This window comes from Cavia porcellus, unplaced genomic scaffold, assembly GCF_034190915.1.
Source record: "Cavia porcellus strain 051 isolate PalLab524CR breed Dunkin Hartley unplaced genomic scaffold, mCavPor4.1 scaffold_9, whole genome shotgun sequence".
In the NCBI taxonomy this organism is placed as follows: domain Eukaryota; kingdom Metazoa; phylum Chordata; class Mammalia; order Rodentia; family Caviidae; genus Cavia; species Cavia porcellus.
The window spans coordinates 50,758,911-50,781,527 of record NW_026947492.1 but is presented as its reverse complement, the minus strand read 5'-3'; positions in this window follow the sequence as shown (position 1 = coordinate 50,781,527).

The following is a 22,617-nucleotide window of genomic DNA, read 5'->3' as shown; positions in this document are numbered from 1 at the left end:
GTTTGAATATGACTATGCTTGCAGTGTCAAAAGTTTTCATACACTGGGGCTGGGGATTTAGCTCAGCGGCATAAGCGCCTGCCTTGCAAGCAGGCAGTCGTGAGTTGGATCCCTGGTACCCATAAAAAGGAAAAAAAGACAAAAAAAAAAAAAGTTTTCATACAATTTGACACTTTTTCCAAACAAGTTGCCAAGTAATAAGAAAACAGGTTTGTTTTTTCCCTCCCTGTAAAGAGACTGGCTCATCAGTTCATAATAGAGACAGTTGTGAATTTTAGTGGATTCCTTTGAGAATTATCATATATAAACTAAACTGATGATGTGAGAGCTCAGGAAATAATCCCCAGTGCTTTGCAAGTATTGCAAATAGTTTGCATCCCTGCCTGATGTAAGACTTGTTTCTCTCTAAATGTCTGACTTTGAATTCTGATATGACTCCTCCCAAGAAATTCAATAGGTTTGTATTTTATATGTTACTTTTCTAGTTAGATGTTTTATATTTAAATGGATTATTAAGTTTTCCTGTTATAGATGCTGCATAATTGAATACATGCAATGTGTGTACATTTCCAGTTTCACACACACATATATATATGAATATATATTCAATCTCATATATGTATATAAAGATGCATCATAAACCTTTACTTAGTAGATGTTTGATGAGATCAAATTCCTTACCTTTATTCTTTTACTAGAAATCATTTCATTTGCCTAAATGATATCTTTCTTTCTTGACATTTATTAGGTCATCAAGTTCTGTTGATTTCTGAAACACTTTTCAAATTGGTTTCAATGACTTTCTTCTTTCTGGCAATGTCTTAGTTCAGAATTTGCAGCAAACCTTTAACCCATCTTAATATCTTACCACTTCCAATCCATTTCTACACTGTCCAAAGCTTCTCAAAACACATTTTTAACTATGAGTCAGCTTCTCTTGCTCAAATAATTTTATGACTCATCTTTATTGCAGGTATCTTGTCTTCTCTATGTTGCATCTGAACCATCTAACAGCATGTTCTATGCTAAATACTTCCTTCTACTAGCTTCCTTATTTGCCTATATTTAGATTAATGTATGGCATATTTCTGAATTAAAGAATCTATAAGTAATTTTTAAATATACAAGGAAGATACACTTAAAATAGATATACACACAAAAACTAAGATACTATTTTTCATTAGTTTTGCAAAATCAAAAATTAACTATATATTATTTTGTAGAGGAAAGTACAAATTGGTACCATCCTTATGGGAAACAATTTGATGGTGATGTAAAAACTGCCATCACAGAATTCAAGCGAAATCCGTTTTAGCTGAGCATGGTGGCACACATCTGTAATCCAACCATTTGGGAGGCTAAGGCAGGAGGATCAGTGTGAGTTTGAGGCAGCCTAAGCCAAATAGTGAGTCCAAAGACAGCCTGAACTGTACAGTGAGATCCTGAATCAAACAAAACAAAACTAAGTTGTTTTAGTGTTTGATTTTCCAGTGTAAGGAAAATAATTCAAAAAATTCTTTATACTTGGTAGGGGCAAGCCTGAGTCTGACCCTGCAGTTTATGCTCTGAAACATTTCACTAGACACCTCTTGTTTCTAATTGAGTTTGAACTTAGATCTAGAATTGGTCTACAGTGTATTATTTTTAGAACATGTCAAAGAAACATGTGTCCCCACCAGCTCCAGTGACCTGCCCCTGAGAGCGTAAACACTGCACTCACTGTAAAGCCTCCAACTGCTGGAAAAATGAGGGGGTTTTTTAGTACATGTTTGGCACGTGTAATGGTCACATTTGTCATAAGGAATCTGTACCTGTGGTAAACTAATATAGTGGTAAACTTGTATATCTGCTGAATTGAATCAGCGTGTACTGAGTGTAGATGGCCCACCTGAGGACTGTTGCCAAGATAAAAAGAACTGGAGAGGAAGAGTGTGGTGTTGCTGGTTCGCCACAGTGCTGTTGGTTCTCCTATTGCTATGGGCTGTCCTGGAGGAGCTTGTCAAGCTTCTTTCCTAATACAAAGTTAGTTGTTCTCATCGTAAGAGGAGCTTGGGACCTCGCTGTTGCTGAGAATTGCGGTGGTTCACTTTAAGCGAGCTATGCTCCTTACTTTGAGCATCAGCTTCCTAGTTCTGGTGCAGAACCCTCAGCCTACTAGCACAGATCCTTTATCCCACTGGCATAGACTTTCTAGTTTCCACCATTGACCTTTGGACCTTCCCAGAGTAGATCCATAAAACAGACTTGCATGCGACATTGCCATGGGCTCTAGGTCTTCGGCTGGCCTCATGCAGGATGTTGCCATCAGCTGGTTTCTTTGAGTCTTAAAGTGTGGACAGATTTTTTACACTCTTTCTTCTGTTTTTGACTCTTTGTGTGACTGGTATAAAATAATACTATAAATTATGTGTCCCATATTGTCTTGCTCTTGCAAACCCCAAACTACAATACCTGTACATAACGTACTTTAATTCTTCTTTTTCCCCCATGTCCCTCCTCTTCTCTCAACTCTTTGTCTTCTCTCCATTTACAAAAGCTTTGGCTCCATGGAAAAGTGAAGTAGAGACTTGCTGTAACAATCAGAAACTTCTAAAAAGGCATTTTTTTTAATTATGAAAAACTTTCAGAATAGTACTTAAAGCTACATTTTGTTCAGGAGATCAGAGTGAAGTCAATTGGGGCTTATTCTTTGGGTTTACCAGCTTGGAATCTCAGAAAAGTTCTTTCCCAGCATTGCGTGAGCAAAACTGAAGGATATAGTAAAAATAGCACAGACTGAAAGCAGACTGTCCTGAAACTAGTTTGTGTCAACAATTGGTCATGTGACTTTGGGCAAATTGCTTAACTTCTTTGAGGCTCTGTGACCTCATTTTGCACCACTGTGGTGAAAATTTTATAGATCAACAGCAGCAGCACACTCAGTAAATTGTGTATATGCTTACAACACTGGCATATAGAAAAGCTTCATAAATGCCCACCCATCTCACCTTCAATTCAGGATAAATGTTTTTGTTTGTTTGAGTGTATATGTGTGTGGGTGTGTGTGCATGTGTATGTGTGCATGTGTATGTTTGAAACAGGGTCTCCCTCTGCAGTTTGGCCTGGCCTTGAACTCACTTTGTAACTCAGGTTAGTCTGGAACTCCTAAAGAACCTCCTGCCTCAGCCTCCCGAGTATTGGAATTACAGGTGTGCACCACCATGCCCAGTAATTCAGGATAAATGTTGCCCTTTGGTGAATATTTTTTCTCTTACAAGGTTCCTTCCAAAGGTTACCAAAGCCTATTTTTCAACAGAAAAAGAAAAACAAAAATTAATGAAAGCCAAAAGTGAGCATGTAGTGAAAATGTATTCACTTAAGGTTCTGTGTCTCCAAAAGATAGTCCTGGTTTTCTCTTTGGTCAAAAATGAAACCATTGCGATGTGGTGTCATACCTCTAATCCCAGCACTTGGAATGCTGAGGTAGAAGGGTCATTGCAAGTTTGGGGATAATCAGGTCTTATATTGTTTTGGGAGGGAATATTCATAACAGAACAAATCAATAGATAAGCTATGGAGACTTGAGTTTAAAAAAACATTTTTATGTACAGAAGAAACATAAATATAACCCTAAAAATGAATTTGCAGCCGAGCATAGTGATGTACTCCTGTATTCTCAGCTACTCAAGAGACTGAGGCCAGAGGATTTCAAATTTCAGGTCAGCCTGGGCAATTTAGTGAGACCTTACACCAAAATGAAATTGAGAAAAGAGGGCTCTGTGGCAGAGTGTCTCACCTAGCACGGGTGAGGTTTTGGGTTCAACCCCCAGTACCAAAAAGTTATAAATAAATAAAATTTTAAAATAATAATTTTTCTTGTTAAACTAGTAAAATTAAATCCAACTGTTAGAATTATTTTGCAAATCACAGTTTTGCTTTTTGTTCCCTTGTGTCTGTGACAAAACAAACATACAGGAATTTTTTTTTTTTTTTTTTGTCTTTTTGAGACAGGGTTTCATTATGCCATTCTAGATGGTCTTAAGCTCACTTTGGAGCTCAGGCTGGTCTCAAACTCCCAACAATTCTCCTACCTTAGCCTCCCAGTTGCTGGGATTATAGGAATGCATCACCATGCTTAGTTAGAAATTTTAAGATTTATAAAAGAAAGCATGTTCAAATGATAATTTGTGCATCTCAAAGACAAAATAATAGTCTACAAAGGGAGAAATTGAATGTCTAAAGTAGCGGCTATTATTTATAATAATCTTAGGCTAAACTGCTAGAATTTTGACCCAGTCAACTACTGGTATGTGAGGCACAGCAAGTCTCACACATACAACTATGTACATTTATATTTATATATATCTATACATACACATGACTGTAGTGAAAATTTAAACTACTTAGCACAATGAGGCATGGTAAACATAATATGCCCAGTAAATAATAGTTTTTATTGTCAGAAAAATGTCAAGGGTTATAGGCTACATTCCTCGACAATAATTTCTCATGTGCACATGTTCTCAAATGACCCTCAGAAGCAGAGTTTTATTGGTATGTTTACACAGAATTTTCTAAAAAACAACAACAAAAAACCAAAGTAGCAGTGATTTAGGAAGAGTCAATGATTTAAGACTAGAAAAACCTAAACCTCAAATCCTAACCCTAAATTACACTTTGGCAATGTGAGTTTGGACTAATCACCTATCATCTCTAAGATTTGAATACTTCAACTAAAAACAATTCCTGGTATTTTTCTGAGAAGCAAGAGAGATGATCTGGATTACAGTCCTTTGTAAATCAGGATAAAGTCTTAAAAACATTAGTGAATCATTTTGTCTCTGTTGTAATAGTCATGCTCAAAGAAAGGAGATGTAATGTTATAAAGTGAGAAGCCAGATTTCCCATCCGATGGGCTACAGAGGCCCTAGGACCTCACAGTCAAGTTTATCAGATGCTGGGCTGCTGCATTTCAGTTTATAAGAGGATATAAAGAAGAGCTCTGACAAGAAGGTGGTCTGGGTCAGTTATTTGAGGTCTGTCAAGCAAGGAACTGCTCACTGTCACCTTGATCATGAAAATTCATCCATGCCCTCCTTTATCATAGAAAAAATCCTGAGTGTGGTGGCTCACACCTGTAATCCCAGCACTCGGGAGGCTGAGGTCAGCCTGGGCTACAAAGTGAGTTCAAGGCCAACCTGAACTGCATTGTGAAGCTCTGTCTCAAAAAAGACAAAACAATACAGAAACAATGCAGAAAGCCCTGTGTAGGGCATGCAGAAACTTGGAAAAGAACGGGAACTGAGGGAAGAACACATGCTCAGCATCTTTTCTGAGGATACTCTCATGAGAGCAGTTTTCATCTGCATATTAATGCAAATGATTGTCATGTCTGATGAGAACTCTCTCAGCAGCAATGGAGTGTCACAGAAATAGCTTTAAAGTGACTCAACGCTTGGCTCAAAACCCCCCTATTCCTTAATTAATATGTAACCTTCAGTTGATTACTACCTTCCTTGAACTATGGCAGCTTCTCAAGCTAAGCAAAGGCATGGCCTCAGAGGAAGTATTTCTCTGTGGCTCAGTCAGTAAGCTTAGATGCTGCACCTTTAGTCCCCAATTAGATTTCATTCTGTTCTCCAAATGCTTTTCCTAAGTTAATCTAATGTCTTCTATTTCTCTGAACTACAACACTATCTTCTTCATCTAGAATTAGTGCCATAGCCTGAACCCAGAACATATGTTCGTAACACATATCTGTTGAATTATTGACTTATGAGAATTTAAAACTCACTGTAAGCTTCTGGAGTAAAGCCCTCAAAGTACCCACCTCAGTGCAACACAGGTAATAAGCAACATAAACTGATAAATTAATCTGTACTATATTTATCATCTTTTCCTCATGCTTAATTGTATCTTTTTTTGGAGAGATGGAGAGAAGTTGAACTTTGCTGCCATTTTTCATTTCCCAGCTGCTAGACTGAACTGCCGTAATCCTGGAGGCTTCTGGAACCTCTCTTTGTAAGGAAGGTTGCCAAATTTGGCTGGGGAATGGCAGAGAACAAGGTAAGTCTGAATTTCAGATAAACAATGAGTAATTTTTTGGTGTAAATACATCCCACACATTTAGGAGTATATTTACAACAAACATATCTTCATGGTTTATCTGAAATTCAAATGTAATTTTGTTGTCTACATTTGATCTGGCAATCTTATTGACAAGATCTCATTTCGGCACCAACACCAACATAGAGGCTTTCATTTACCAAAATCATCCCTTTTGATGTTCTTTTTTGCTGGTCAGTTCCCAAACAGCCCTGAAGAATCAGTTGCTTCATCTTTTAAGCACGAGACTTCCAGTCATGTGTGGGTGAGGGGAGAACCAAGCATCTCAGTTTCCTCTCTCCACTTAGCCAAGGGATAGATGTACATGGAGATTCCAGTGATACCCAGAAATTGGGGTATCCAAATACTACAATTTATTCCTTTGCAACACCATTGAAATCAGTTCATCCTTCCAAATTTCTCTGCTGCTATCATTGAAACACATAAATCTTACCTCCCTCTCTAAACATCAACAACACCTTAACCTCTCTTCTTCATATGCCTCTTAGATTTCTTGGGTTGGTTCTTGTTGGGGTTGTTTTTGTTGTTTTCCTTACAGGAATATTTCTTGGCACTGCCTCTTCCATTCCACTTCTCCAGTTCAGTGTGTCATCACCTGGGACCTGGATTGCAGCAGCAACATCCTAGCTCTTCTGGCTCTCTGGATTTGTGCAATTCCTAGCAAACATCTGTATATAGTTTGTTTACCCACTTGGGATTCCATTGCATGAGAAGCTGGCATAAATCTCTATTTCCTGTTTAAAAATGCCAATACCAAAATGGAGACAAACCAAAAGCAAACAAACACAATACCAGGCTTCATGATCCAGACTTCAAAACCCCCAAACCTATTTTCTCTTCCCCGCCTGCCTTTCCTAGACTGATTTTATCCAGCTTCACTTTGCTAGTCTCTGGGGATTGTTGCTGTTTCCGACTGCATTACTCTCATCACTGCCTTGATACCCAAGTCCCCAGCTTCCTTCAAAACCTGCCCAGTAGAGGAGATTAGAGTCAATCTTGAGAGGCAGCCGCCCTGGCCAAAGGGAAGAAATCAAGAGAGAAAAAACATAAAGGAAATGTTCAGGAGATTTGCTTACATAAGAATGAAAAGCATCTTTATGTCAAAGTATACCAGAAAAAATAGTAGAAGAGTTTGCTATATATAACAAAGTTAATTTCCTTAATATAATTTACAAATCAGAAAGAAACAAGCATTTCCAAAAGAAAATGATGAACAAATATTAGTGTGTTTCATACACATACACACACACACACAAAGTAGGAGATGCTAAAAATATGAAAAACCGTAAAACCTAAAAGAGGCCAAAACCATGAGAAACCATAAAACCTCACTAGTACCAGAGAAATATAAATTTAAATGACAGTGAACTTTCCTTTCAATCAAAAAAACACCTTTTATTTTTTAGATAGTCTTGCTTTGTAGTGTAGGCTAGCCTGAACTTACTACGTAGCCTAGGCTGGCCTCAAACTCACAGCAATCCTCCTGCCTAAGCCTCCCAAGTGCTAGAATTACAGGCATGTACCACCATGCCTGGTAAAAACACTTTTTAAAAAAAAGAATGATACAGCCAGATGTGATGGAACACTCCTCTAATCCCAGCACTTAGGACGCTGAGCCTAGAGGATCATTGCATCATTGTAAGTTTGAGACTAGCCTGGGCTACAAAGTGAGCTCAAGGCCAGTTGAACTGCATAGCAAGACTCTGTCTCAAAAAGACAAAAAAAAAGATACTGAATTTTGATAAAAATATAATAGGATTTCTTGATTTTTTTTAGTAATCAGTTTCAACATGTTCTTTCCTATACTTCTTTAACAAATCTTTGACAAAGTTTGACAGATATTTTTACCTTTTAGTAGTGTTTCTCAGTTTTTCTGCAGTAGATGTATTTTTTAATATTCTTTTGATATTTGGAAACATATGATGTGCATTTTATTCTGTATGTATTGAAAGATAGACGTGGGTTAGGAATCCCTGAGTGCCTTTAACTATTGGTAGCTGTGATTAGTCTCTCAGGCATGAAATCCTCACCTCAGAAAGTCATAAAGATTTTTTTAAAGAGTGTAACCTGGCACTTTGTAAACATGCAAAAGGTGGCTTATCTATATTATTCTGCTGTATCGTATGAGAGCATATAATTCCTTCATCTAGTAGATTATAAATTAAAAGGTTTGACTGATGATCTGTCAAAATCAGCACCTTTAATATTATTCTGCATTGGGCCAGGGATTTAGCTCAGTGGCTCAAGTGCTTACCTGGTAAGTGTGAGGTTGAGGTCGTGAGTTTGATCCCTTGTTCCAAAGTAAAAAAATATATATGTATATAATTTTGCATTAACCCTATTCTCTCCTCCATTTTTCTTTCCTTTTAACAATTTCAAATTTTTCTTATCTCTTTTATCCTCAATATTCTGTTTCTTATGAAATAATCACTGGTACGCTGAATAACATTTTTCTCAAAACTCAACTCAGAAACTTTCCAATTTATCAGACTTACCTGGAAGTCACCAGCAATGACAATGGGTCCCAGTCTTTCTTTAAGTCCACTACTTTTAAAAAATAAATATCTGGACTGAAAATCATCTGTCCTTGGGACGTCTCCTATGCTCCACTGCACCTACGTCTGCTCATGTTGGTTTTGGTGGCCTGTGACGTATTTACTACCTGTTCTGTCCTCCAGGCAGAAGCTAATCCTGTGTGTCTTAGGACACTTCCTGCTTGTTCATGTTCATCAATCTTGTAAATTAAGTTTATAGTGTTTCTAGCTAATAAAATAGCTTCCCTTCCTCTTCTTTCCGCTTTTTACTTCTTTCATTCCTTTATCTTCCCTAGTAGGAATATAAATATTAATTATTCTATTTTATTTGTTCTGACATAACTTTTATTTAATTTGAGAAAATATGAACACTTTGTCCCCCTGGTCCATACAATGTAAACTATATGTCCTTTATTATTTGCAAATCATAAGCTAACCACTGTAAGACATCTGGTAAGAGAAAACAATAGCAGAATATGATCATGAAATGAGTACTGGATTCTCACCTCTGTATCCTACAAAATTATTAAGGTATATGGTTCTGGAATTTGCCATTAAAACAGATTTGAATTCTGTCTTCAGTTCTATGTAACTCTGCGTAATGCACCTATCTTCTCTGGGTTTCAGTTTCATAGCTTGCAAAACAAAGATGATCAGGTTTATATAAAAAAGTGGGACACAGAAGGTGCAGGGGCCTTATCTAATGGGAAAGGAAATGTTATTTTCATCTTTTCAAGGTTGATTCCTTCGGTAGTGGGGTGAAAAGACCAAGACTTACATAAATAAACACTTAATAATCAAATTAATCGAACACATACATATTATTATATGACATGTTGTCTACTAAAAGAATTTTGTCAAGACTTCCTCATTTATTCCTTATAACAGAGACTATTCTAACCTCAGTTTTAATATGAGGAAACTGACTTGCTTAAGGATCCTACAGTAAGAAGAGTTCATACAGTCAAGTACAGTGTGTAGCATATTCTTCTCATTCATGCCTTACGCATAGTAAGAACTCAGTAAATACTTTTAGGGCCTTTCTGTACATGTGCGTGATACTGGAGAATGAACTCAGGGCACCCACACTGAGCTACAGTGCCAGCCCTTCTAATTTTTAATTTTGAAGCAGGGTGTTACTAAACTGCCAAATTCCCCTCTTGATTTTTTAATTTATTTTTAGGGGGGTTATTGAACTCACAACCTCACACTTGCCAGGCAGGCACTTATGCCACTGAGCTAAGTCCCTGGTCCTCCCCTGATCAGCCTCCCAGAGCCCTGAGATTATTGGCATATGCCACCACACTTGGTTCAGGAATCTTCTTTAGCAACTTTGACCAAAGCAAAGAATACCCACCACACATTCGCCCCAAACTCACCTATTCTTTGATTTTTACACAGTCTGAAAGTTTGATAGATCTGATACAGAAGATGGAGTACTGAAGTACATTTTACAGTGGAATTTCTGGTTTTCTGTAAGTTTAATGCCTGTATTCATCACCACGCTCAGAATGTGAAGAGGGTGACTCTTTCTAAAGGTTCCTCTGGACTTGTAATCTTTTTCAGACATAATTCACTTGTCAAAACACTCGAATATCTCTCATCTCATTCAATTCTTACAGGTATCTTATAAAGAAGTAACATTTATAGATCTAATTTATTCTGATGACAAAACTGGATATCATAAACATTCAGTTCCCCAAGATTAACCAATCTGGGAAGAGACTTAGGAAATATCTAGAAGCAAGTATTTCCTTTGTCTTCCTTGTTGCTGAAACCAAAAACCCAACACTTGTAAATTAAAGGAGGAAATGTTTATTTAGCTGATAGTTTGTAGAAGTTTCAGTCCGTAATCAGCTGGCTTCAAGCAGGGTGGCTTCACAAAGGGGCATTTCAGAGGAGACCCAGTTCGTAGCAAGCAGAAGACAGCAGAAGCAAAAAAGCAAGGGATTTTAATAGTGTCTTTATGCTCCTTTTATCTTATCTAGGTTACTTAGGGCAAGTAGCACTCACATCCTTAATCCTAGTGCCCTTGATCTTGGTGTACCATGAATTAATTCCAGTGTCACACACTCTAGATCCAGCTACCTCTTAAACATCCCCACCTATGACCACATGAGGCTTTGTGGGGACATCTAGACACAAGCTATAACCTCTGTTATCCTTCTCTCAGAGATAGCAATAACTCTAAGGCTATGCTGGAATGCTTCCTCTATCACCGTGGGGCCCTAGGCACCTTACCTGTAAAATCAGATTTCTGATTATATTGTGGCTCTAGATGTACTGTGAGGAAACACTTGAAAGCACTCTGTGGTTCTTAATCAGTAACAAGGAGTAACTCTGACAATAGCAAACTTAGAACATTTAGAGTAAGTCTTCAGAATATCAAATTAGTAGCTCTGATCTGAAGCCAGGATAGGAGGTGGAGGACATTTAGTTCTAGACAGTCTGTGATTCTACCCATCAAAATTAATGATACCAAAAAAGTTTCAAGACTCAGGTTTCTATAAAAAATATAATTATAAAAACATTGTACTTCAATTATATTTAACCCTACTTGAATATTATTAACCTTACATTCTACTGGGTAGGTTATACTATGAATGTTCCATTAGGATATTCAAAGATTTTCTAGGAATATAGTTGACTCCTCGGATGTGGATATTTCCTATTGAAATTATTAAAGCCACTGACTTTTCTTGAAGCAAACAGTGAAACCACTAGAAGTTCTATGAATTCATATTTTTAAACAGAATCAACACTCTATAAATAAGCCCCAAAATGATTCCATCTCAAGTCAGGTTTTTATAAATAAATTATCAAGTTCCAAGATAAGGATCAAGCTTAGAATAATAACAAATGGATTCTAAATTCTCATTAATCTAGATATCACCTATTTAGACTTTAAAGATAATAGTGACATGGATTCAGGGTAAATTTACCTGGGCTTAGCAAGTCCCTTCTTTTTAAGACTAACTCACACCATGGGATTCCTGTATATTTCAGGGATCTCTGAAGGTGATAAAGACCATTTCAGAACTATTTTCAACCTCAGTGGCACCTGTGTCAAATAATTTACATATTAACTTCAAGTATACAGTACAATGATCAACTCAATGTGACAGCAAGATTATGATAGACAATTATAGGTTCTCAACTATTTACAAAACAATGAAACAAATAAGTGTTATGAATTAATGTAGTTTGGCTGACAATATTTTTCTTTCTTTTTTTTTTTTGTATCTTTTTATCGGTACCAGGGATTGAACTCACTACCGCCTGCTTGCAAGGCAGGTGCTTATGGCGCTGAGCTAAATCCCCAGCAACAACATTTTTCAAAGTGTGGGATCCAAACTGGGCATGGTGGTGCACTCCCATAATCCCAGCACTTGGGAGGCTGAGGCAGTGGGATCGTTGCAAGTTTGAGACTAGCCTGGCTACAAAGTGAGCCCAAGGCCATCCTGAACTGCATAGTGAGACACTGTCTCAAAAATACAAAAAAAAAAAAAAAAAAAAGTGTGGGATCCTTGATGACAAAAGGCAGGACCTGTGTATGCAAAACATAGTCCTTGATTGCCAGAAATTTGAGAATTGTCCCATGGCATAAGCTAAAAAAAACTGGAAAGAACATGGAGTGTTAGTTGAAAAGTATAATGTGAGGGGTTTTTTTTTCCCTTCATTTTCTTTCTTTTTATCTTTGAATAAAATGATTTTAAAAATAAAATATAATATGGTTTTTGGAGTGATATCATCAAGATGGCAAAATGGAAGATTTTAGTGCTAGTCTCCTAATAGAAACATCAACTTTTAAAAAATATACACATGCCGGGCTGGGGATTTTGCTCAGTGGCATAAGCACCTGCCTTGCAAGCAGGCGGTCTTGAGTTCAATCCCCAGTACCAATAAAAAAAATTATATATATATATATATATATATATATACACATGCAAAAATATTTTTTTAAAAAAATACTTTCACAAGAGCTAAGAAATCTAGGTAGGAGGTGATAGTACCTGAATGAAGTGCAGAAATAAGAAAATATAACTTGAAGAGGGTAGGAAAAAAAATTCACATTACCCATCATCTTCCCTTAAGCCTTCTTCATGCTGGAAAGGAATAAAGTAAGAGCCTGACTTCAGAACCATCCTCATATACCCAGCACCCGACTGTCCTGGGCCTTCTGTCTCAGGATCCAGGTTCTTAGCACCAAGCTAATCCACATGAGCCCAGGATCAGGCCCAGCCCACAGACTCAGTCATCAAAAATATCTGTCTCAGGATAGACACACTGGACTTGGTCTTTCAGATGCCCACCATGGAAACAAGATAAAAGCCTATCTCCATAAAATCAGTAAGCCCTCCCCTATGGACCCAGTTGCCACAAATAACTCAGTGAAACTGAAACGGAATATTTTACTGCTCCTCTTGGACCTAAAACATGGACCCAATACTCAAAGGTACAAGTTCCAGGTATGTTTTTGTAGACCAGCTCACTAAAGGACTCAAGAAACAAACTTGGCAATGGATCCTATCAGAGAGCCCATTCAGAATCACACTTACTCAGAAATCCATCAAAGGCACAAAATAAACCACTTACTGACCCTAAAGAAATAGATATCTACTAGCTGCAGACAAAGAATTCTAAATAATTCAAGAAGGTCATGGAATTACAAGAGAACACAGATAAGTAAATGACATCAGGAAAGCAATTTAGGAACAAAATTATAAGTTCAGTGAAAAGCTAGAAACCATGAAAAAGAACTGCTACCACCATTGCTATGTCTGCCCCAGCTTGTCCCAGGTCCCACCATTGTCATCTTGCCCTAGCAGAGTTGCTGCAGTGTGACTGCCTTGCCAGCCACCCCACCACACCCTCTCCCCACCTACTCTTACACTCCTTCCCTCAGCTCCCACCCACTCTCTCTCCCATAGGAGCCAGACCTCATGGCACCAATGGTATCCACAGGCACTGAATAGCTGAGGGTTTAGTTGATTGTGAGATGCATTATGAGTAGCACATGACCAAAGCTTTCATCAAGGGAAAACTTCCAGTTTGCTGTCACGACCAGGCCCCCACAAATGGAGCCCTAATACTATCAATCCAAGCATTGGACTACTCAGTGTTTCACAGTGACCTGTCTGTGAGAAGACTTCAAGGCCCTGAAGCAGTATAAGCAGATATGTAGTCCTAACTCTCTGCCATAAAGAGGGGTGCCCGTACTCATGAGTCAGTTCTGAAATGGCCCCAGGCCACAGCCCTGCACCCCTTCCCATACTCTCACTGACAGACAGGCTGCGATACCAGAATGTACTCACCTCTCTGGGATTAAGAGCAAAGAGGGGTTTCTCAGTCTATGGATAACCCAAAATACAAATATGGAGTTAAAATATCCTGTCATAACTCCCCCAACACACACACAACCATAAAAAGGAACCAAACAGAAATTCCAGAGCTGAATAAAACAGTAATAGAATGGAACAATTCCAAGAAGAACTAAAGGGAGTTCTCCAAGTTAAACAGAAAGAATGCTAATGTGAAAACATGTGAAAGTGTAGTATAATAATGGATGTCTTACAAGTCCAGAGCAATTAAGCAACAAAACAAATAAAGATGTATACTAATAGGAAAAAAAGTGAAATAATTTTTGTTGACAGCATGATCTTATATATAGAAATCCATAATGACATTATTTTCAAAAAACTTAATAAATTCAGTGAGGTTGTAGAGTGTAAAGTTACCATACAGTAGTTGGCAGTCCTGTAATCCCAGCACTCCAGAGGCTGAGGTAGAAAGATTACTGAGAGTTCGAGACCACCCTAAACTACATGGCAAGACTCTGTTTCAAAAAAAAGAAAGAAGGAAAGGAGAAAGAAAGAAAGAAATCTCAGTTACAATGGCATTAAAAAATACAAGTAAATTTAATCAAGGAGATAAAATATCTGTGTACTGAAAACCATCAAAAGTGATGAAAGAAATTCATCAAATAAATGATAAGATATTCTATGTTCATAAATTAGAAGAATTGATGTGAATGAAATGTCCGTACTTAATAGCAGCAGCTACAGAGGCTCTCTGAGATACCCCACTTAAAATCCAGGAATGGTGTGGGGCGAGAAGTCCTAAGCAAGGGGAGATATACCCTGCCGACCAAGGAACAAACTAAACTAAGATAAACCAACTGGAAACACAATCCCAGTGCTATAACAGAAACAGATAAGGTCTCAGTGCAGAAGCTGGAGCCTGCACCACTGGAAGCCGCGATTTGAATTTCCTGCAGCCAGTGGGACAGCAAGGAGAGAGGGAAAGCTCGGAGAGTGGGAAGTGGTGAATGGAGTTGAGAGTGGGACTGGCCGGGAGCCCTGCATCAACCTGCAGTGAGTGAACAAATCGGGGACCCTTCCATAGAGTAGGAGGCTTGAGCAAAGGACATACTGAGACCGGGCAGACTAACCGGAACAGGACGCTGCAGTGCTCTTAGTCGCATGTTCCCCTCTCAAGTGAGATTGGTGGGGAGTCCCTGGCCTGGGTGTCGCTGTTAACTTAAGACCCAGTATGCTAGCCCAAAACAGGTCCCAGCGCCTGGAGGTGCATCCTAGCAGTGAAGCCTTCAGTAGGTTGACCTGGAGGGGCGGGCCTAGCATAGGCTGCCCAGGTTTGTGCCTCCCTAGTACACTGCAGTCGGCAGGAACACTTAGCCGGCACAATTCAAACAAACTGTAACCAACAAAGAAAGAAACTGGGCCTCCTATATATGCTTATATGGAAGGAACAAAAAATTTGGGAAGAGGGAGCAACAAGAAAGGGTCCTTGGGCCCCAATCCTGAGAAACATGCAATATCAGACACGGCACCAATAGACATAAAGTGATATCTCTGGAGCCTCATAGATGACTTCAAAAGTGAAGTATTTAGTGAAATAAAGCAAGATATAAGTAGAATAGTTAGAGAAATGCTAGGCACCACCCAAGAAAAAACAGATGGTGGAATGGAAGAACAGAAAAAAAGGGGAGAATTGTTTGATGGAGAAAATAGAGAAAACATAGAATACATGAAGCAGGTTAAAAGAGATTCCCAGGAAACTAAAAACTCTATCGAAAACTGGCATAACAGCTTGAAAGAAACTAAGGATAGATTATCTGAACTGGAGGGCAGATTTGTAATGTGGGAGCATGAAATGAAAAACTTCTTAAAAATAACAAGAAAACAAACAGCAATAATACAAAGGCTAGAAGATGATAAGAGGGTCTATAACTTAAGAATTAAGAACATAAAAGAAGAAATAGGGACACAAACAAATGGACTACAAAAGCTATTCACAGAAATAATCCAAGAGAATTTCCCTAATTTAGCAAAAGGTAAAGATACTCAGTTGTATGAGGCATATAGGACCCCAGCCACCTACAACCCAAACAGAGCTACACCCAGGCATATAATAATCAAAATTCCAGAAATCCAATATAAGAACAGAATATTAAAAGCCATCAGAGACAAGAAACAGGTCACTTACAAGGGAACACCCATCAGAATTCAGCAGACTTCTTGGCACAAACCATCAAATCACGAAGAGTGTGGGGGGAAATAATTCAAGCTTTGAAAGATAATAACCTCCAGTCAAGATTGATATATCCTGCACAACTGTCCCTAGAAACTGATGGAAAAACAAGGAGCTTCCAGGATAAAGAGGAACTAGGGGAATTTGCAACCACCAATTCAACTCTACAGAGATTACTGCAGGATATTCTAAAAATGAAAAATACCAAGATTCCAGAAACAGTGGCAGAGAGGCCACAATGAATGGAGCAGAAAGCAAAATGAACAAGACAAACTGACAACTAAGGACAGAAAAAGAGCTCAACAGAAATGAGGCAGAGAAGATTGGATGATATGAACAGCTATTTTGGGGAAAACAAGACATCATAATAGCTAGTGCTGACTCAGTATCATCTTGTTTTGAAGTCCCATCAAGCTTTTATTCTTCTGTCTCCATCAGTCTTAACAGATTGTATCTTATTGGATTTTATTATATGTGATAATATAAACAAAAACTTTTATAGACAAGGAGATTATACAGAAACCATTGTTCATTTCTGATAGTTGATTCTAAATACTGTGTAATACTGTCATTCTCTTGAATGGTTTTACATTGTGTTGATATGTTTGGTGCTACAGTATACGAAGTTATACTCAAAGATTTCAAGGAAAGAGCCACTACGGTAACTACTTTTATGTCAGGATATCTTGTGGTGAAACACTATTTTGCTTAAATGGTTATGTTTTGACCTGCACTGTTTTGTTATTATGCCCTCTTTTATCTCAATCTCCTTTTTAATTATTTACTTTTTTATTTTTATCTTTTTAATTAAGGGAAAAATAAATAAAAATAGCAGGATATATTATAGTAACCCACTTTGATTTCCTATTAACTTAATTTGAAACCCTGTATTGCCCTCACCATCTTGTTTTGACTGATTTTTCCCCATTCTGCTTTGCTTGATAGTACGAAGTTTGAAAGTATAGGCAACAACTGTGAAGACAGTAAGATTCATTATGATGCCCATTCTGGTCGACTATTATCTTTTTATGAAGTCCTGTAATGTCTCCAGTGTTTTGGTTTTATTGGTTTTGTTCTTTACTGTTTTGTTCAATTGTATTATAACTGATGGTATAGGCAATTATTTTTAAGACAGCAAGAGGCAGTATGATTACCATTGTTGATCACCTTGTATTTTGTTTTTACATTATCTATTATGTCCGTACTTTTGATTTGACTGACTCTGTTCTGTTATGTCACATTTGGTTTTACTTTCTTCAAAAAAAAAGTAATAAGAACTGTGGGAGTAATAAAACCCAAAATGTGTAATTCTCATTGTACAAAATAGAGGAAAAGAAAGTGCTCTAAAGGTTATAACTGTATATATGTTTAAGTGTATAAGATAGATAACCATATTACTGAGTTTTATTGGATCATTGAACAAAACTGTTTGCAGTCTCACTGTTTGAATATCCACTTTATATGCTTTAATTTTGTAACTTGAACAACTATCTCTAAGATGAGAATATGTAATCTATTAACTAGTGATTTCTTACTGTTTATTTTTTTAAATTTTGTATTACTTGTACCCTTTTTCTGTTTTTTTTCTTTTTCTCCTTAAATAAAATTTAAAAAAAAGAAATGTCCATACTACCCAAAGCAATATACAGATTCAGTGTAATTCCTAACAAAATTTCAATGGAATTTCTCACTGAAATAAAAAAGAAAACCCTAATGTTCACAGAGAACTACAAATGAATCTGAATAGATAAAGTGGCCTTTCTAAAAACACCAAAGCAATGATATTCTGCCATCTGATTGCAAAATATACTACAAAGATATAAATAAAAACATGATAGTACAGGGACAGATACAGACAGATAGAAAAAAGGAACAGCCAGACACAGTGCACATTCCTATAATCCTAGCACTTGAGAGGCTGACAGGAGGATCACCATGAGTTTGAGATCAACCTGGGCTACATAGGAATCTAAGGCCAGCCTAATTACAGAGCAAAACCCTATCTCAAAAAGAAAAAGAATAGAAGATAAAGAATAGAAATAATTTCATGCATTTATGGGAATTGGTCTTTGACAAAGTACCAAGAATTCATAACTGAGAAAGGACAGGCTCAACAGTATTGGAGCAACTGGATACTCATACACAGAAAAATAAAACTGGATCCTTATCTCACACTGTACACTAAAATCAACTCATAATAAAGACATGTGTCACACTTGAAACTGTAAAACCACTAGAAGAAAACATAGGGGTAAGGGTTCTTAATACTGTTTTGAGAGTTGAATTTGTTTTTGGAATGACCACAAAAACACAGACAATCAAAGCAAAAAGTATACAAATGTGATTATATCAAACTATAAAATTTCTGGATAGGACCAGGAATATAGGTGAGCAGCATAAGAACCTGCTTGACAAGCACAAGGTTCTGAGTTCAATTCCCAGTACCAAAAAACAAACAAAAACAAAAGAAAGAAAGAAAGAAAGAGAGAGAGAGAGAGACAGAGAGAGAGAGAGACAGACAGACAGAGAGAGAGAGAGAGAGAGAGAGAGAGAGAGAGGAAGGAAGGAAGGAAGGAAGGAAGGAAGGAAGGAAAAAGAGCAAAAAGAAAAAATTTTACATAGCAAAGAAAACAATCAACAGAGTGAAAAAGAGAGAGACCTAGAAAATCGGTGGAAATATTTGCAATCCACACAGCTGATAAAGTTAATATCTATGATTTATAATAAGCCTACACAACTAAATAGCAAGAAAATAATCTAATTGAAAAATGGTCAAATAATCTGAAGAGAAATTCTCAAAAGAAGACACACAGAAAGGCAGTGTAGATAGAAAAGTTCAACGTCACTAATGATCAGGGAAACACAAACTAAAATCACAATGTGTTACATCTTTATAACTGTTAGAATAGCTGCTATGAAAAGAACAAAAGATACAAATAGTGGCAAGGATGTGGAGAAAAGGGAACATTGTTGGTGTGAATATAAATTGTTATAGCCATTATAGGAAGCAGCCTGGAGGTTCCTCAGAAAATAATAAAACTGTCATAGGATGTAGCAATTTTATTTCTGTACATATGCCCAAAGGAAATAAAATCAGAATGTCAAAAAGATATTTACATATCCCTATTCATTGTAGCATTATTCTCCATAGCTAACGTATGTAGCCAACATGAGTGTCCATCAACAGATGAACAGATTTTAAAAATGTGGTATGAATTTATAATAGAGCTAGGTACGATGCTATACACATGTAATCCCAGCACTTGGGAAGTTGAGGTTGGAGGATCATTGTGAGTGCAAGGGCAGCCTGGTCTCCACAGTTAGTTTGAGGCCAGTCTGAACTACATAAGCAGACCCTGTCAACAGACAAACAAACAAACAAATGCAACATTATTCAACCTTTAAAATGAAGGAAACTGGGGCCAGGGATTTAGCTCAGCAGGCATAAGTATCTGCCTAGTAAGCACAGAGTCATGAGTTCAATCACTGATAACAATAAAATAAAATAAAATAAAATAAAATATGTCATTTGCAAGAACATGGATAAACCTGGAGGACATTATGCTAAGTGAAGTAAACCAGGCACAAAAACATAAACACTGCATGATCTCACTGGTATGTAGAGTGTAAAAGATCAAATTCATAGGAGAAAGTAGAATGAGGGTTTCGGGAGCTAGGGGTCGGAAAAAATCACAAGATGTTCATCAATAAGAATAGTTTTATTTATACATAATAAATAAAAAAGGATTTAATATATATGTAATTATTATAGTTGATAATATTGTGCAATAGTAAATAATTAAAAGAGTAGACCTATTTTGGCACCAAAAAAGAGAAAAAACAGTAGGTAAGATCATAGATATGTTAATTTGTAAAATTGTAGTAATCATTTTACAATGTATATGTAAAAACATCATATTACATATCTTAAGCACATACAATTCTTACTTTTCAAATTTATAACCATAAAGCTAGGAAAAAGTAACAGTAAAAAATAAAATTACTATGATTTATATATACTATAAAAATCTAGTGAAAACTAACCTGGGGAATTTTAGATAAACAGTTTGTAGTGATGTATGCTTATATAAGAGGAGGTTGTAGGGTGAGATTTCTAGCCAGGATAAGTCATGTCCACAAATACCAAGGCTAAGGAGGTTAAAGAAAAGGTATAGTATATCCAAAAAGAAATACAAAACATATAAAACAGATGTCAAATGTCATGAGGGAAATGCAAATTATAGCAACACTAAGATACACCATACATCTATCTGAATGGCCAAAATCCAGAACACTGACATTAAAAGCTGGCAAGGATGAGTGAGGACAGTACTTTCATTCTTTGCTGATAGGAATGGGAAATGGCACAGCCACTTTGAAAGGTAGTATGTCAGTTTTTTTAGAAAACTAAATCCACTCTTACAGTACAACTCAGAAGTTATATTCTTTGATATTTACCCAAAGGAGTTAAAAACTTATGTCCAACAAAAACTTAAACTTAAGTGTTTATAGCAGGTTTATTCATAAGTGCCAAAACTTGGAAGCAAAATATGTCCATCAGTAAAGTAGACAAATGAAAAAGTAAGTGGTGGTCTATTAAGTCAACTCCAAAAAAGAAATGAGCTATGCAGCCTCAAAAGACATGGAAGAATCTTAAATGCACATTACTACGTGAAAAAAGCCAGTCTTGAAAGGCTGCCCACCGTATGATTCCAACTTTATGAGATTCTAGAAAAGGCAGAACATTACAGATAGCAGATCAGTGGTCGTCAGAGGTTGCGGGGGAGAAAATGACTGCATTAAGCATAGAGGATTTTTAGGAAAGTGAAACCACTTTGGTACAGTAATGATTAGTAAATGTCACTTTACATTTTCCAAGCCCATGAATGTACAGCACCAAGGGGAACCCTAATGTAAATTGTGGACTTTGGTGATTATGATGTGTCAATGGAGGGCCAACAATTGTAACAAATGCACCTCTGCTGGGAGGCATAGCTCATGAGGGGAACTATGTACATGTGGACCAGGGAGCAGCTTAATTTTCTACTAACCTCAAAATGTTCAATTTAGCTCAGCGGCATAAGCCCCTGCCTTACAAGCGCGTGGTCGTGAGTTTGATCCCCGGTACCGATGATTAAAAAAAAAAAAAAAAAAAAAAGCCAAATGAAAATGTTCCGAAAATAAACAATAGTAAAAAGAAAGAGAAACACAAATACTATGGGGCTTCAAAGAAGAAAAAATTCTGTTAGTCATGCACTTATTTATTTATTTATCTGTTCTTCCAACAGAAATTTAAGTACCTACAATTTTCCTGGTACCGTGGTAATAAGAAGGAAACATCTACGTGAACTTTTAATTTAAAATTAGTGTTGGCCAATAATTTCTTCCAGGATCTTAATGTCTACCTGTCCAGATCTTTTTTTTTTTTTTACCGGTATCAGGGATCGAACTCACGACCGCCTGCTTGCAAGGCAGGTGCTTATGCTGCTGAGCTAAATCTCCAGCCCCTTAGCTGTCCAGATCTTGCAGAAGGAAATGTACTTAAAGATTTTTAGGTCAAATATTTTCATGAAGAATAAATGAAAAAAAAAAAACCCAGTCCTCTCTCTTTCTCTTTCTTCTTTCTTTCTCTCTCTTTTTCTTCTTTCTTTTCTTTCTTTCTTTTCCTTCTTTCTTTTTTGAGACAGGGCTCACGATGTAGCACAGGTTGGCCTCAAACTCACAGAAATCTTCCTGCCTCAGCCTCCCAAATGTTGGGATTAAAGGCATGCACCACCAAGCCCGGTCTCTAGTCATTTCTTGAGTGTACTAAATATCAGGCATTTATGGTCCCGGTTTTATACATGTCACCTCCATTAATCCTTCCAATCTTCAGCAGAGTAGGTGCTTTAATCTATAATTTACAGCGCAGGAAATGAGGTTTTTGAATCAAAGTAACTTGTCTAAAGTCACATAGAAGCTGGGCATGACAGCACATGTCTGTAATTCCAGCACTCGGGAGGCTGAGGCAGAGGATCACTGTGAGTTTGAAGCCATCCTGGGCTACATAGTGAGACCAAGCCAGCCTGAACTACATGGCAAGACCCTTTCTCAAAAACAAAAACAAAAACAACAAAACAAAATAATAAAATCAAATAAAGTCACATACAAAGTGATTGCCATTATATTGAAATTAATTCTACTAATTCTGTTCTAAGCACAAATACATTGAACTTTTTAGTGGTGGTTTCTCCATCGAAATAGAATAATTGTGGTCTCAGGATTTATTAGAATTTTTTTAAAAAATATTTTGTTTTTAAGAAAAATATCAGCAGTTTTGATAGTGGGTAGCTAGCAACTACACAGGCTACCCATAAAAACAAGCCACAAAAGAAGAAACTCATAGATGCTTGATCCTTACTCAGAACCCAAGGTTTTTCTTCTAGGG